Here is an 18,374-nt window from a genome sequence, read left to right as displayed (position 1 = left end):
GAGACGTTTCTTTTCTCTGTTACTCCATCTTGTTCGCATATTGTCAATCTAAGATTGAAAATGAATATAATACCGCACGGGCTCATTACGGTCATTAATTCACCATCAAAGTCATACCAATTACGCCTGCAACTTGCATTGAAATTAAAAGATACCACACACAATACAAAGTCAAGGGCGAAACATGAATTAACGTATACACTTCCCTTTTTCATATTATTATGCGGTTTATCAGTTTAATATTATTTTTGTTTTATAGTTGCACAAGCATGAGTCAGATGGACAGATTCCGCGAACAATGCAAGGTGAACGCGGCGTGTGTGTAAAAATAATTGCAATATTTACTGCCTACTTATGTGTTGTATGAAAACAATGTTTAGAAATTCCAGGTGTTCTTCTTCTTAGCGGGTCGATTACAAACACTAGGCTAGGGTCTATCCGGATGAATGTGAAGGTATAAGACAGTTAGAGGGCAAAGTACGTTTTTCTTAACTGAATGGGTCTGTGAAAATGGACTCAAATTAGTATGGCGCAGAAGGGGCTATATGCTAGTACGGGGCGCATTTAAGACGTGACAAAAGTTTTGCATCGCCGTCACTCACATCGCGCAGCCTCAAGAGTAAGGCATGGGTCTCCTATTTGCGCCGCGGGTCGCGTCCGGCGTCGCGGCGTGGGCCGCGTCACGATGCTCACTATAGAAATGTACTGATGCGGCGGTCTCCCTCACACGCCGACGTTGGCGCGTAGATGTAGTGAGTATCGTGACGCGGCCTACGGCGTGACGCTGGACGCGACCTACGGCGCGTAATAGGAGACCCGGGCCTAAGCGCGACGGAGAACTTTTGTCACGTCTTATTAGCGCCCTGTGCTACAGGGCCTGGGCTAGTGCAGCGCGTATGCCGCTGATAAAATAATTCTATTTGCTTTTCTGATCTAGACATAAATAAAAAATGTAAATCCCTTTTTAAAATGTTATATTTTAATTATACAATGCTCAAATAACAATCCCAGAATAACGAATTGAATTAGATATTTTTGAGTAATATGTTTTTTGTCTTGGTTGCAGGTAATTGCAGTTTTTCGGTCGTGTCGGCTCCACGTCGTTATTGTATTTTTACGCTCAGTCTGTAAGCTAATTATTTATTTTTAACTTGCACATTTTAAAGGTATTTGATTTATTTAATTTTGAATCAGTTTAGTATTCCAATTAATTGTATACTAAGGGTGACTGGCACAAGACATTTAAACGTATTTAAATATATTGCTGCCTTGCTCTGTCACTATACTGTCAAAGCAAGCGAGCAATACATTTAAATACGTTTAAAGGTCTTGTGCAAGTCACCCTTAATTTAACTAGTCTATTTTTGGTTTTGCTCGTTGAAAATCCTGCTAATTACAGCACTCCATGCCATACTGCTTTGTTTACTTGTCCAAGCATACTGCATAACCTGAGGTCCTCAGTTGTGAAACCGGCACTTAGTCTCCTCATAAAATAAAATGCCAATGCAGTAGGTAGGTAAGTTAAGTGCCCGTAGCGGTAAGTAAACACACATGACGTAAGCTCCGCAAAGAACTATTGTTATGCTGACCTAATCAGAATGAACTTTAGCTTTTATGTGCTTACAAGTACCAGGAAAACAGAGGTCAAGTACGTTGTAATAGAGAATTGACGAGTGTTCCTTACAACTTGTTCCTTGAGTCGTTGAGTTAAGGATGTTATTTCAATTTGTAGTTATTTATTTCTGGCTTGGAACGAAGCCTTTATTGTAGTTAAATAATTAGGTTTTTTTTCTATTGAGGCTTGACCTGAGATACTATTTTCTTTATACCCCAGTATTCTTAGAAAAGTTATAGGACGTTTTAAATGTTGAAATCTTGAAACTATTGAAATGGACAAAAGAGTTCAATAGCTAAAGCATCATATAACATTTCTATTAATAAGGGGGATAGTTTATATACTGGTATTAGGGTTTCGTTCCCGTGTTCCCGGGAATTCCCGTTCCCGGGAATTCCCGGGAAATATGTCATTCCCGAAACCGGGAAAAAAATATCATTCCCGGGAATTCCCGGGTATTATTTTTCATCGATTCTATGCTATATTTTCATCTTTATTTATCTGTTTCTCTTACCTAAAACCAAAAAAAATATCGGCTTTTACATATCTGACCAAAGAGTATGTAAAAGCTAACGGTAGTGTGACGCCTGTCATAGTTTTTACCCGACTGCCGAAGGAGGAGGGTAATGTTTTTCGATTGTATGCATGTATGTATGTTTGTCTGTTTCTTTGTTCCCTCCTGTTGCCTAAACGGCTTGATAGATTTTGATGTATGAGGTATCGTTAGAAGCGTATTGATGGCGCGATGACGTTACATTAAAATGTACATAGCGCCCTCTAGAGGACATAACGTTATGATCGAAAAAATTATATTTTTGCAACTATGCCAAATAAAATATGCATATTGTAGGTATTTAAATAACAACACCAAAATTATTGAAATAAAAAATGTTCATGAACTAAAACCCGACTGCTGAAGTAAAATTTCATACAAATAAAAAAATATAATGATAAACAAACAAAAAACCCGACTGCACGCTAAAAAGGTGAAAACAAGTCCCAATGTTAATGTAAAGTATCGCAGGCGGGGACTCCGGGGACCAACTTGACCGCCACACAAGGCCGTTTTCTAAGTAACATTCAGCTAAATGGTGAAACCTCTGGTGGTCCCCGCCCACGACACTTTCCATTAACATTGGGACTTGTTTTCACCTTTTTAGCGTGCAGTCGGGTTTTTGTTTGTTTTTATTTTTATAAAATTACTAACGCAGAGAAAAAACTAAAATAAGAAGTAGGTTGAGCGATAAATCGCTGAATGAATTATTTTTTCTAAAACATTGCCTCAAGTGTAATTAATTTCGAATAATATTATTTTCAAACTGTTAATCATAATACCTTTAGTTTAATTTACAATTAAGAAAAACAAATGATTTTGCATGTTAAACAAATAATTATAATTTTGGTTGTTAATTTATCTGACTGTTGCTTTTTTCTACCTATACGAGTAATAAAAGTATATTTGATTTAATTGTTAGTGTTTTAATACCCGAAAATAGCAAAAACTAGCATTTAAAATACGAGGGCTACACCGAAAAGATCGGGAATAGAATACTTAGGAATAAATTAGAGTGAAACCTTTTTGGTGTATCAAATGTAGTGTTTTTTCAAACATAATTCCGTTTTCGAATTTTAAAAAAAGTAAAAAATAAAAGAGTATTGACCATTTGAATTTGACAAGTCGGTGTAAAAAATGGAGCTTACGCGGGAACATTTCCGTGCAATAATTTTTCACAACTTTCGTCGAGGTTTATCTCAAGAACAATGTCTCGCCGAGCTTGTTTCTATTTATAAACTTGAAGCACCAAGTAAAACGACTATATATCGTTGGTATTCTGAGTTTCGCCATGGACGTTCCTCTCTTACCACAGTCCCTTCTACTGGTCGGCCAAAAACAGCGGTAACACAAGATAACATCGATGCTGTACGCCAGTTAATAAAAGAAGATAGACATGTGACATACGAGCAGATTCGGGCTTCTCTCAGCATTGGTATGACAGCCATTCAAACCATTTTACATGAAGAACTGGGTGTCAAGAAGTTAGTTTCGCGCTGGGTGCCCCACCGTTTGACCGAGGAACAAAAGTCGGCTCGTGTTAATTGGTGTCGATCTGCTCTGCAACGGTTCAATGGAGGCAGTTCAAATGCTGTCTACAATATCGTCTCTGGTGATGAATCGTGGATTTATTCATATGAGCCCGAAAGAAAACATCAATCGGCAGTTTGGGTCTTCGAAGGTGAGGTCAAGCCAACAAAAGTTATTCGCTCACGCAGCGTGTCGAAAAAAATGGTCGCTTCGTTTGTATCGAAAACTGGCCATGTGGCTACGATTCCATTACAAGAACAAAGGACGGTTACTACTGATTGGTACACAACAGTTTGTTTGCCGGAAGTCGTAAGAGAACTTCGTAAAACTAACCCGAATCGTCGTATAATCCTTCACCACGATAATGCAAGCTCTCATACCGCTCGCAAAACAAGAACGTTTTTAAATATGGAAAACGTGGAGTTGATGGACCATCCTCCGTATAGCCCTGATCTGAGCCCCAATGATTATTTTACATTCCCAAGAATTAAAGATATGCTACGTGGTCAACGGTTTAGCGGCCCAGAAGAGGCGGTCGAAGCTTACAAATCAGCTGTTTTGACAGTATCCACTTCAGACTGGAATTACTGTTTCAATGATTGGTTTAATCGAATGAAAAAGTGCATTGAATGTCACGGAGACTACTTTGAAAAACAATAAAAGTAAATATTATTATGATATCTTTGTACTTTTTTCCATTCCCGATCATTTCGGTATCGCCCTCGTAAATTCCCGTTTCCCGGGAATTCCCGGGAAATCTTGAAAAAAATTCCCGTTTCCCGGGAACAGAAAAAGGTCGGGAAAAACGAAACCCTAACTGGTATAGACAGTACGGTTACTATTATTATGATTATGAATAAGTTGAGACAATGTTTCCAATCTCAGTCTACGCTTCCCGTCTTTATTACCTATTGTCATCACCCCGTATGTTAGTTCAAAAATCTTGGCACCGGCTAGTACGCTAGTACCTGTCTGGCGCATAGTTGCCATAAATGACAGTAATAAATTACCCACTTGTGTATCGCCCCAGTTACCCACATGTCATTCATAAACCACCAACGCTTCGCTGCATATTTCTGCTACGTGTCACGAATACAGAATAAAACCCAACCGCACCACACTGAAAACAGCCCAGCGGCGAACGCATTACGTAGGTATAAGGTGGTATAGAAATGGGCTGATTATGGCAAAGGCCGGATCATAACGCCAAGTGGATGAAGAAATGTAGTCAGATAAGAATAATACCGGAAAAAATGCGATGAAAAGAATGAGCTGTGGTGGTTTAACGGAAAATGATGATGATTGTGGTGCTTCAGTGGTAAAAACCTTCCCTTAAATGCGTGCTAATCTACCCGCGAACTTCTTTTATACATTTCCGTTCGTACTTTTTATGCCGCGGGTTTTCTTGGCCTTAGGCTGTAAAAGTGAAGATTGTTTTTGCTATCGCTACGGTACTGTTTTCTGATAGCGTTTAAGCTTAGCATGTTTACCATTCCTTTTTTATAAATATTCTGTATTTTGAATTGTAGCGGCTATTTTAATCTTGTACAAGGTCTCATATAGGACGTTGAACTACAGTTTGGTTGGTGTGTCCACAATTAAATTATACTTAGGTGACTCTACTAAATATTCCATTCCGCACACCCCACTCACGGCACCACGCCCGCAGTTCGACAGTCTCTGTGCCTGTGACAGTTGTCGTCCGCACAAATTGATTCGACTAAAACTCTGATTGTTTGACCGACTGTCGGCGAACGTTGCTTGACTGGGGAGTTATACGTGGTTCACTCACGACTTAGATGGAACTTCACCAAACGCTAAACGTATTTACCTAGTCGCCTGTCAAACGTCTGTCAGTTAGTACAAAATGTATTCAAAATTTGAGTTTAGCGTTTGATAAAAGTTACCCTTTTATTGGGACTTAATGGAATGAGTACATGCGCGTTGCTGCACCCACTTCCTGTATGCATAGTGTTAGCTTTTAGGTTGGTACAAGATCCTGGACATTAACGTATATGCTGGATGTTCCAAGTGGTAATTAAAACCAAATCGTGTTCGTCAATGAATACACAATTACACATATTATCTACTATATAGGCATGACATTTTGAAGTCCGGCGTACAATACAATTTATGCACTCTGTATATAACAGAGTAAAGTCGAAGTGACCGCCCAGGAGGGTTATTCTAACCTGACGAAAAACGAACGAAGCTATCGTGCAATCGGCACGTTTAATACAACGAGATAGAATGGCTCGCGCAGCTTCGCTTCGAAACTTCGTTTTTCGCAATATAGAGTGACCCCGCTGGCCGGCCGGCTGTTCACGCCGACTGCCCAAAGGGTCCAGTACGTCCTCCATACCCTCGACACAAAGTCACCGGCACATCCAAATTGATTCATAGTGTTTTCTCGACTTTGATAAATTTGCAATTCTAATCGCCCGTTTGAGAGCCTTCCTCCGGGAACCCTAATTTAAAATTTGTCGTATTTACAGACCCGTATGCCTTGTGTTGTATTGTAATTAGGATTAGGTTAGTTGTCTGGTTTAAATAAGGGCTGTGGAATTCTTGGCACGTTATTAGGTTACGGCTAATTTCATCGATAAAGTTTTGTCGTTTAATAAGGTAGTTTTAAATAATATAATATATAAAAAGTAAAATTGTATTAGATATTTAAGCAAAAAGTTGAAGAGATGCTCGAGGAGTTTCTTTCGCAATTTCTTTCCTCCTTAATGACCTTTGTGAAATGGTGGTAGAGTAATATTCTATTACAACAAAGGACAAATAATTGTAAAATTTTACGTCTAATAAAAAATATTCTATTCTATTCTAATATATTGGAATTCCCAATTTAGTCCTGAAAAACTAAAATCTTTATTCGCAAAAAATAATTCAACAGAAATCCCACCTTCTGATTCTGATTTATTTACCTACGGGGTGTTCAAAATATGCATAAAAAGCCTCAGACAGGAATCCTCGGGAGACGCCGGCGTAGGAACTCCATCAAAACTAACGTCGAAAAAATTGCGTATAAAATATTGCGCTATATCTCTCATGGGAATGCTCGACATATCGTGAGGTATCACATAATTGTATCGCATTCGTTTAGCTTATAGATGGAAAGATATAGGTAATACTCTTTATTTGTACACCAAAAAGGGTAGTAAAAATAACAAGTTCTAACTTAATACGGGTACAATAGGCGGTCTTAACATTTAAATCTTAAAATAAACTCGCTTCGCCCTAAAAAGTTTCCCCGTGAAAATTCCAGGAAAAAAGTACATGCAAAACTTCCTCTTAAATCACTCTACCTAGGAGCGGTGGTAGCTCAGTCGGGTAAGCGCCCGCTTCTCACGCCAGAGATGCGGGTTCGAATCCCGGCGCTGACATGTACCAATGAGTTCTTTTCTGAATTTAAGTACAATGTATACCATCGCTCTTACGGTGAAGGAAAACATCGTGAGGAAACCTGCATATCTAGATTTAGCACATCTAGATATGTGAACCCACCAACCCGCAGTGGACCAGCGTGGTGGGAAAATGGTCCAAGCTTAGGAAGGCAGTTTAGACCTTGGGGATATGCACAAAGGTTCCATTCGAGAGAGCCAGGTGCAGGTACTGTTACCCCCACAGAGAATAGAATAGAATAGAATAGAATCACTCTACCTAATGAAAAATGTCACATTAAAGTTTATATTTAAGCATACATACAGATACGGACAGACGCGGGAAGCGACTTTGCTTTAGGTAGGTATATACTATGTAAAAGTGATAGTTAGTAGAAAATACGATACTGCTAAGAATCCTTGTTTTATTTATTTATATTATTTTAGGAAAAGTTGTGCAAGAATATGTCTACCTCGGGCAGACTATTCGGCTAGGCAGAAGCAACTTCGACAAGGAGGCTGCAAGGCGCATCCAACTGGGTTGGGCTGCATTCGGGAAACTTCGTCACATATTCTCCTCGGCCATTCCTCAGAGCCTGAAGACAAAAGTCTTCAACCAGTGCGTCCTGCCAGTGATGACGTATGGTGCAGAGACGTGGACACTGATGTTAGGACTGGTCCACCGATTTAAAGTCGCTCAGCGTGCTATGGAGAGAGCTATGCTTGGGGTTTCTCTGATGGATCGTATCAGAAATGAGGTTATCCGTCAGAGGACTAAGGTTACGGACATAGCTGTCAAAATATGCAAGCTGAAGTGGCAGTGGGCTGGTCATATCTGCCGAAGAACCGATAACCGTTGGGGTAGACGAGTTCTCGAGTGGAGACCACGAACAGGCAAACGCAGCGTGGGACGCCCTCCTGCCCGCTGGACTGACGACCTTAGGCGGGTGGCGGGTAGTGGTTGGATGAGGAAGGCCGAGGACCGAGTGTTGTGGCGCTCCTTGGGAGAGGCCTATGTCCAGCAGTGGATGATTATTGGCTGATGATGATGATGATGATTTTAGGAAAACTTACAGCACAATTTAAAGGTTTAACAATAGAATGAGCAGTAAAAGGCCTTTTACAAGTTGTTAATAATGTTTTATTGTATAACTCCACTTATTAAATAGATATTTCTAAGAACTCTACTACGCCTTCTACTACAATAAATAATCAACATTCTTTGGGAAATTACCCATAGTTACTATATTTTTTTCAAGCTAACTAATAACTTACTTTAATTCAATTAATGTACTACTTAGCTTAAAGGATAGGTATCTTGTTAAAATCGTGATCATAAAAATAATTGCTCTTAAAGGATCTCATTATACTGATTAACATCCTTTTAATCGTGACCTCATAACACAATTGTTTCTTGTGCAAGAGATGTAACAAAAAAATATACTCTGCGGCTTAGGATTACTAAATTCATGTTTGTTAACCGATCCGATATAAAAAAACCGGCCAAGTGCGAGTCGGGCTCGCGCACAAAGGGTTCCGTAGCAGCAATTACAGTTAAATCAACCTATCTCAAAAACTATAAGAGATACTTTGATCAAACCAAAAATCGTTGAAAGAGTTAATTAGCATGCATCACCTCTATTTTTTTTAGAATTTTATACCCCGTAGTTATAAAAATAGAGGGGGGGGGACATACTTTTTACGACTTTGAGAGCTGATATCTCAAAAACCGTTCACTTTAAGAAAAATGTTTTTTAGAAAACTTTATATCATTTTAAAAGACCTTTCCATTGATACCCCACACGGGTATGTACATTCAAAAAAAAAAATTTCATCCCTCAGTTACATGTATGGGGGGCCCCACCCCCAATTCTTTTTTTTACTATTTAGTGTCATATCTTTGTAGCGGTTCATACAACACATATTCCCATCAAATTTCATCACTGTAGTACTTATAGTTTCCGAGTAAATCGGCTGTGACAGACGGACAGACGGACAGACGGACAGACGGACATGACGAAACTATAAGGGTTCCGTTTTTGCCATTTTGGCTACGGAACCCTAAAAACGCGAGTACAAAAACTAAAACCGATTACTCCACACGATCCTATTGATGGATAATATTATAATTTATAATATCCGTATCGTTGATAAAAACGACTTATAAAATCATATCTTCGTTGAGTTAGAGTGATTCTCTAGTTTTTTACATGAGCGCTCAAAAATATCATAAAAAAATTATGTTATGACATGCGTAAATTGTGTAAGCGTTTGCTAAAAGCACTTGGATTCATTTAACAGTATGTTTATAATTTTTAATGCTATTTATGAAGTTTACACCTCATACTTTTTAGGGTTCCGTAGCCAAAATGGCAAAAACGGAACCCTTATAGTTTCGTCATGTCCGTCTGTCCGTCTGTCCGTCTGTCCGTCTGTCACAGCCGATTTACTCGGAAACTATAAGTACTACAGTGATGAAATTTGATGGGAATATGTGTTGTATGAACCGCTACAAAAATATGACACTAAATAGTAAAAAAAAGAATTGGGGGTGGGGCCCCCCATACATGTAACTGAGGGATGAAATTTTTTTTTTCGATGTACATACCCGTGTGGGGTATCAATGGAAAGGTCTTTTAAAATGATATAAAGTTTTCTAAAAAACATTTTTCTTAAAGTGAACGGTTTTTGAGATATCAGCTCTCAAAGTCGTAAAAAGTATGCCCCCCCCCCCTCTATTTTTATAACTACGGGGTATAAAATTCTAAAAAAAATAGAGGTGATGCATGCTAATTAACTCTTTCAACGATTTTTGGTTTGATCAAAGTATCTCTTATAGTTTTTGAGATAGGTTGATTTAACTGTAATTTTGCTGCTACGGAACCCTTTGTGCGCGAGCCCGACTCGCACTTGGCCGGTTTTTTTATTATTGTCGATAACTACATGATTTTACCATTCACACGAGTCATTCCCGTGAGTGATTTATGCAATGTACAAATTAAAATATTCTATAAAATAAACTGTATTTCCAATAAAAATTATTATAAAAACAACAATGAAAATCATCAAATATCCCCTTATACATAGATATCATTTCTTAGTTTTTTTGTTTGACATGCAATAAGCATGCTCATAATTAAATCACCATAAAATACGTTAAGGAAAAATAAACTCGATAAAGGACGATGGTGTTCCGCGGTCGAACCACACCGTCAAATATTTTATTTGAATCCTGTCACTCAAGCCAAGGTCAGTAGGGGTTCCATAAAGATACGCAATACGATAAACTCATTTCTCACACGCAGATATAGTAGATAAGAATAAAACTATAAATGTCAGAACGGCGCCCAACAATGGGAAACTCCTTGCCATTGTCCGCGCGAAGCCGCCGTAATGCGAACGAAACACCTATTCACAGCTGGCTTTGTAAATGCTCCCCTTTTCCAAAATGACTTCACCCCCCAGCGAGGCTACGGCTGTGAAAACCACAACCACGTGCGTCCACCGCCTCTGTCTAGCAACGGGGAAATTCTCATAACTATCTCGCTCCGACGATCAGCGCACGCATTGCAGGTGAACTGAAATCGTTGTGTTGAATCAGTCGGCTCGCAGCTCGGCGTCGGACGCACGTGTGTCACTGTTCCACTTTCCCGCGAAAATTTACGCACCGCGAGATTTTAACCGACAATTTTCTACCCCTTTGTGATCCCCTTTCCGTGTATCTGTTCTTTTGTACACAAATGCTTGTGTGATGTTTATTGACACGTCTTCCTGATTACGTTTCTGGGAGCTTTCAGTGATTTATTTGTTACGCAAACCAAAGTTAGAAGTGAAATTGAAAATTCAGCGGCATCATTCCTGAAATATTTTACGGAAACTGTGAGTATTTTTAATGTTATTAATGCATAATTTTCCTGCATATTTTCGCTAGCTTGCACGTTTTAATGTTACAGTCTGAGATAATTTCTGATGTTATTGGTCCACTATAAAAATAATGAAAACACGCCTTATTATGCTCATGAGAATTCTTTGACCCATACTCGGCCGTCGAATATTTTCCCAACGCGATATTAAATTGTAGATCATAAAGCTATTATATCAAAGCTCTATATGAATTATATTTGGAAAAGTTATGAGGCTAATAAATTCCATCGACAATGCCGAATAAATATTTATTATCAATAGAACCAAGAACCAATGTAACTGTGATACTTTTATTTATGATTTGATTGAACTCGATCAAATTAATTGCTGTAATTAGTTATATCCTACCAATTTCTTTGTAAATATCCACGTTTGTTCTAATTGCATTGTAGAGGAACATTCAATTCATTGAGCCAAACTTAATTTAGTTCCTTCAGATCTTCAGTTACTTTGAAGAAAGCGTCCAAAATAGACAATTACTGTTTATCTTCCATTAGGAAGCTAAATTTCTTTTCCCAACGACAACGCGAACGTCACTGACGCATTCCATTTCTTTTGAAGAAAAAGAAAACAGGCGTGTTATTTATTCAAATAAACTATCGCATTTTATCTCCTCGATCTAGATCGCTATCCATTGTCGCGCGGAGAACTAGAAAATGATCTATTTTAAACTGCTAACGATGAGCCGGGCAGACACTTGGCGACGGACGCACTCCTGTGTATTATTTTTAAAACAAAAACCTACAAGTTTATTTTTTTATTCTTCCTTTGTGTCGCATTTCGGCCATTAGGCCGGCCGCATGCTGGGCGCCAAACATTCCCGCGTCGACATCAGTTCGCGTTCTAATCGATTGTCCAACAGCTGGACGCTAATTACTGCCACGTGACAGTCGCGTGACGAGATCTTAGTTTTTTAAAATCGTAGAATGATAGCTGTTTTTTTGTCTACACCTAAATTGAGAAGTGTCTCAATTTAGCGTACGGCCGGTTTTGAGAAAATTATAAGCGGAACTGATAGCAAAATGGAAATGAGGGTTAAGATACTTTATTATTTTGACCTCCTAGGGTGTTTTCTCATACACGATACACATGTTGATCTTCTTCTGTCTTCACTGAAATTGTTGGACTTTTTTCTGGCTTCTTACAAAGTAACTAACCTATAGATCACGATATTTTTGGCAAAGATCGTGAAAACTCCATGACGTCACGACCTTATGTGGCTATTTAAAAAAAACTGTACACGTGTCAAACTGAAACTACATAAATAAAACTTCGTGCATACAGTACGGGAATGACAAAAATTTAATTAATCAATCTGCTGCCTTAAATGATATGAGGCATAAGAATGATTTTCGGTTGCCAAGGAATGGCCATTTGGATTTTTCTCTTCATAAAATTGGCCAGCAGCTGGTCATATCCGACACGCAATTAATCCTGAGCGATTTTTTTACTCAGCATTTTTTTGTTGATATTTACTCTTATTTTGTCAGTGTATCAGTAACATCGTAAGCTTTACGTCAAAATCGAATCTATTAAATTGAATAAACAAACATAGGATAAATTAGAGTTTGTTTAAGTAGGTAGGTAGGTAGTGTTGATGTTGCTATGGTAGGTAGTTATAATTGTGTCGACTAACGTCGTGGTTGAAGTATAATAAGGAGGTTCCTTCCATGCACTCAACTGGTAAACCGCTTTGAAAATGATAAGATGTTTTTATTTCAATTGGCGCCGGTAGTTAGTAACAACATGAAACAACAGCCTTATATACTTATACGGCAAATTTTTCAACACCTTATACAGGCTGAGTATATTTCTGCACAACTCCCAATAACAATATATCTGAGATCCATCCCGTTTGGTCGGGGATATAATTGTATTTCACCCCGGGCTAAGGCTTGTCACAACTCACAACCTTTTAAGGAACGATACAGAAGTATAAAAACAGTTTTATTACAACAACAGCCTCTGTACTGGATATTGGAGATAACAAGAACTTCTACAAATTGACTTCACAAATAGTTTATATTTTAACTATTGTTTTGTTAATAGGTATTTATGCTTATGTTAGGTAGGTAACCAGTAGCGTCAATTATATACTTGGTGTTGTAAGAATTATTTTAATTTAATCCAAGTAAATATGTAAAAAGGTTAAGTAAGATCTTTATATATTGCAATTCACCTGTGTACTGCCAGATGATGGTAACTAGGTGCCAATATGCAGGCCAGCAGTGGTAGAGCAAACAAGTTTGCATATCATATCATGCTTAGTAAAAAGTCTACAATACTTGGTGAGTAGGAAGAAAAAACTCTAAAATTATTTGAATAAAAATGTATGAACGGAAAAAAATTACCTACACTTGGCCGTTTTTCCTGCAGTAAATCGTGTTGTCATCTGTCGTAATCACATGAAACGGTCGTGGCCCAACGTTTAGATCCGTCAGATGTGAACAATAAATAAACAGTTTACAAGAAAACCCGACTTTACGAGCGACTTGAACAAATAAGCAGTCACACGACTGTTTCACTACACGTCAACTAGCCGGCACATCGGACGGAAATAGAAAAAGGAAACTGTCAAAAATAAATAAATGTGTCAAATTGTATTTCTTGTCTATCTCGCAGCGTCTTTCATGTATCCGTCACAAAGACAGGGTAAGGTTAAAAAATGTGCCTTCAAAATCACTACCATTGTCTGTAAATACCTCAGGTAAATACGTATTTAAAATGTCATTAAAAACAATTCAGCGATAAACAATCTGAACATACAATTGAAATTATGACGGGATGTTGCACTGCGTAAAACACAGGAAAATAGCAATATCTTTAAATTAATTACATATGATTGTAAAAATATGTCTACAAAGGAAGCTCGTAGGTAATGATTTGGCCAATCATCGCTCGTTTGTAATAAGTACAATGCAACTTCGCCAATGAAATTGACGTCTTCCCTTTTGCGATATGGTTTATGAACAAACGTTTGGCGAACCATGACAAGTCAAGTTTGTTAAAAATGTTAAGCTAATCGCTCCAAAACATTTTTGCATACCTAAAATCTTAATCAAAATATGCTGTCTAGACACTCTCGGTTGGTATTCTTTGTAAGATATTTACTTAATATATTTCAAAATATTTAGATGGGAAGTGCTTAAATACGTAATATTTTACCCAAATAAAATACTTATAGATTTTTCTACTCCCGTTAATTAGTCACAAGACGAATATCGTCTCAAAGGCATGAATAAATTAGTGATGTGCGCGTTGCAGCGATGACCGATCCGTCGATTACTAAACGCTAATTGCATAATCGTTTCGCGCCAACGATTTTGACACTGACCTTACACACGCGGTTTTTGCCTTACTTTTTTTGTTTGCTTATACATACATACATATAAGTACATGAAATGGTGTTAAAAATAAAGTGTTTTTCCATCTAACCAAACAACGAGTAGAGGTCGTTTCAATGTTACCACCAGGATGCGTTCAGTCACGATAGCATCTTTTTTGATTGAAAGATTACTTCTAAATTCATATAAGGTCTATCTTGTGATTGTATTGCCAAAGTGTTGTTGGAGTTTGTATTGTGTTGTAAGAATGTTATATTTTACTCAACAAATGTGGCTTTAGTAGATGCTCCTATTATATATCGGCATTAGACCTTGCCATGATACAGTTGAATTGAATAATAGAGTGAGATATAAATATATATAATTAGTGCCATTTCTAACCTAAATTCAATAGTGTAAATTAACATCCTGTGTCCTTCGGCATTTTAAAATCTTAACAACCATATTCTGTCTAGAGGTGTGAATTACCGACATATACGTTTATAGTTTAATTGGATCCAATTATAATTGGCTTGTAGAGGTCATATGGAAGTCAAAGTCAAGTAAACTTCGAGGTAGCCAAATTACGGGTTTCAAAATAGGTATCTCTACCTCTTCTACAGATAATGAACGCTGCGCGAATATGCATTAACCTAGTGCTAATAACTACTATTGGGATTCGATTTATAATAATCGATTCTCTGAATATCGATATTCATAATCGCAGAATAGCTATATACAATTTAATTTATATTGACCTTGACCTATTAAACAGCATTTCAAGAAGAAAGAAAAAACTTGCTGCCAACAGAAGCTACCAGCTGTCTGTCATAATAGCTCATAATTATTTGATTGGTTGCATTCGTTGAATATTTATCGTGACAACCGGTTTGTCATGAGAAAGAGTCAGGTGGCATCGCGACAGACGTGACCCACTAGTGGCTATCGATCGCAGTTGTAGTAGATCACTGACATCGATTACGACAGATTCACTCGAACACACTGACCGCTGAGGTAATGTCACAGTTGCGACGCACGGGCCTAGGGACTACCCGACCAAATACGAAGTTTTGTAGCGCTAATGCTAATAACGACTGTATCTCGTTGTATTAAAAGAACCTATTGTACGGCAGCAAACTGAAACTTAGTAATAAGTCAAGCAAGGGCAGCTTTTCCTACAGTACTTTGATAGCGAAACTTTCTGGCTTAGTCTATATTTAGAAAGAGAGAAAGATAGTTAGGTATGTAGTAATGTAGGTACTGTGACTCCCGCTCTGCCTTATACGTAACTTTTCTTACCAGATAGTCACGTATGGTGTGTGTATGACACAATGTTTTGGAAATCGAGAGTTCTTTGAATGTTGTGTTGACTTTTTTTAACTTGATAAATGATTTGTTATCTTACCTTTATGCGTTGAAATCGTTTATAATAACAATTGTAATCAGCAGACCTGTTATTTATAGAACGGGCGACTTGCTAACCATAATATCTTAGTAGGATATATTTCATTGAAAATAGATTATGATACCTATATATACCGTAAGAGCGGTGGTAGCTCAGTCGAGAGCGGTGGTAGCTCAGTCGGGTAAGCGCCCGCTTCTCACGCCAGAGATGCGGGTTCGATTCCCGGCGCTGAGATGTACCAATGAGTTCTTTTCTGAATTTAAGTACAATGTATACAATCGCTCTTACGGTGAAGGAAAACATCGTGAGGAAACCTGCATATTTAGATTTAGCACATCTAGATATGTGAACCCACCAACCCGCAGTGGACCAGCGTGGTGGGAAATGGTCCAAGCTTAGGACCGTAGGCAGTTTAGAACTTGGGGATATGCACAAAGGTTCCATTCGAGAGAGCCAGGTGCAGGTACTTACACCCCCACAGAGAGAATAGAGAATAGAGACCTATATATTTTTAAATATAGTAACCAGTATATTTACTAACCTGTGTGATGTAATGCCATTAATAGATAAAATTAAAATGCTTCTTCCAACACATACTTGCAATTTATTTTCAATTGTTTGCAGTCGAATGTTGGCTGAAACATTTATCACCCAGACCAAGAACAGGTTTTGTTCAAAGATTAATGTTTCCTTAGTTATTATTTTATCCATCCTGTATGTGACAGACCTCATTCGTTCCTAGTTACATAAAGTGTAAATACGACGTTAATCAATTACCTAAGTTTAAATATAGAAGAAATTATAATGTAGATATTTACACATTATGTGTGTCTATACCCATTTCCTTCTTGTTACGGTTGTCTGGAAGAGACTACTCTCAAAGATATGGCTGCCGTTTGTGTTAGGTATATATTTATTTTCTGTTTTACCTATAATTATGTAAATACCTTCTGTTTTGTGTTGTAAAGACTTTTTATCTTTATCTTTAGGAATTCAACTAACAAAAATACTAAAAAGGTAATTGACATTATGTAGTTTCCGTAATTTTCGTGCGGGCGCGGCATTAACAATATCGTTACGATTACACTATGTCAAATTAACTAGTGGTTTTACTAATTCGCTGATAAGCTCAATAGCCTCGCTCCAGCCGTCACGGAAAACTAATTAATAAGAACTAATATCTGGCTTCTTTATGTTGTTTAAGTAAATGCTTGGAAGTAAGAAAGGGTTCTAAATGTTTTCCACCCATATCAAGATTTTTCGTGCTTTCATGTGTCATGAATTTCATGATCATCATTATAATCAACTATTAGTCGTCCACTGCTGGACTTAGCCCTCTGCCTGAGAGTGAAACATCGCTACCCAATTTAGAAAGGCATTAAAAATATATTTCATCTAGTATTTGTCAATAAATTATCAGATTCTTTTTCTCAGATATAAGTACATGTTTCTCACGTTTTAAGTCACAGTAATTTGTTCGAACACATTTAAATATGACACGCTCAGAGGTCTCGCCTAATAGAGTACAGCTCTAGCTTGAATAAGAGATGTGCTATGAAATCGTTGCCTTTATTTCTATGCAATAGAGCTGCGATTTGTTAGAATTGGCATGAGACTATAGTAATACAGAGGTATAATATAACGTTTACAAGGGCTTAGTGCGTAGCTAGTGCTTAGTTCATGTCGCGTGTTAGGTATATTTGCAACAAGTGAAATTAAACTATTCCTATTCCTAGATTAAACAATTTTTTGTATATTTTCTTTGTCATAATCTATCAGCTACGTCTGAATAATATTCGATTCCTTACTTTTTTAGTTCCAGGTACAATAACAAATGTACACCATAAACCACCAAGTTTTTATTTTTATTTAAATCTTTTCGGCCAGACTCATTCCCCTTCAATCGCTTTGGTCAATAAAAAAGAGGTTAGATTGGTAATCGGCTATTATCGATTGGAGTCCCTCTAATTAATCGTTGTTCCCGACTCGATTCATCGGTTACCTGGCTCTTTTCACTCGATTCGGAAGGGCAAACGATGTGCACGATTAGCCACCTACAATCGTTTCGTTCCGATTGTTACGAATATAAAAAGAACGTTTGCTCGAAATTTAAATTGAAACAGATTTTTATTTCGGGCATGTTCCTATTGAATTTAAACACAACGGGAGAGGTTAATACTCCCGAATTGAATTTTACGGTTCAGTAACTCGGGTATAGTGAAAGATAACTCTCAGAATAATCATGCACTACTTGCGTATAATAATAAATTCGTTCACTATTTAAGACGGTAACATCAAAAATATCTATCATGCTTATAAATTTTTAAGATAAATAATACTTAAGTATTGAATTTAAACATTAAATTATTATTTTTATTTTGAAATTCAATAAGTATACCTGTTACCTAATAACTATGGATGTGGTTGATGTGGCAATACATTATTTAGCAATATTTAATATCCCATGCAACGGTGAAATGACCTAAGTATTTTTTTGCCAGGATGGCCCGAGATGGCTGGCCTTTGGCTCTTTGGCGGCTCAGTAGAGATAGAGGCTAGGCGATAAAATTCAAAGAAGTAAGAGAAAAAGTAAACAAAACCGGTTTACACCTTTTTAGGTTAATAGAGCTGCTACTCT

General features: G+C 37.6%; 1 protein-coding gene across 6 annotated transcripts in view; it reads left to right on the top strand.

Moving 5' to 3' along the window:
• LOC105397923 (pseudouridylate synthase RPUSD2) overlaps window positions 1–18,374 on the top strand; it is a 333,895-nt gene that overhangs the window by 240,684 nt on the left and 74,837 nt on the right. The window contains exon 1 of one of the 6 annotated variants that reach the window (XM_048627357.1): window positions 10,619–10,963. The exons of the other annotated variants lie outside the window; for them this stretch is intronic. The gene's annotated coding sequence lies outside the window, so the exon portion shown is untranslated. Of the gene's footprint in view, window positions 1–10,618; window positions 10,964–18,374 lie in introns of those variants that run through there. 6 annotated transcript variants of the gene reach the window in all.

Source organism: Plutella xylostella, chromosome 4 (genome assembly GCF_932276165.1).
Source record: "Plutella xylostella chromosome 4, ilPluXylo3.1, whole genome shotgun sequence".
NCBI classification, from domain to species: Eukaryota; Metazoa; Arthropoda; class Insecta; order Lepidoptera; family Plutellidae; genus Plutella; species Plutella xylostella.
Note: the sequence above shows the minus strand (reverse complement) of the source record. Positions and strands in the feature narration are given on the sequence as shown.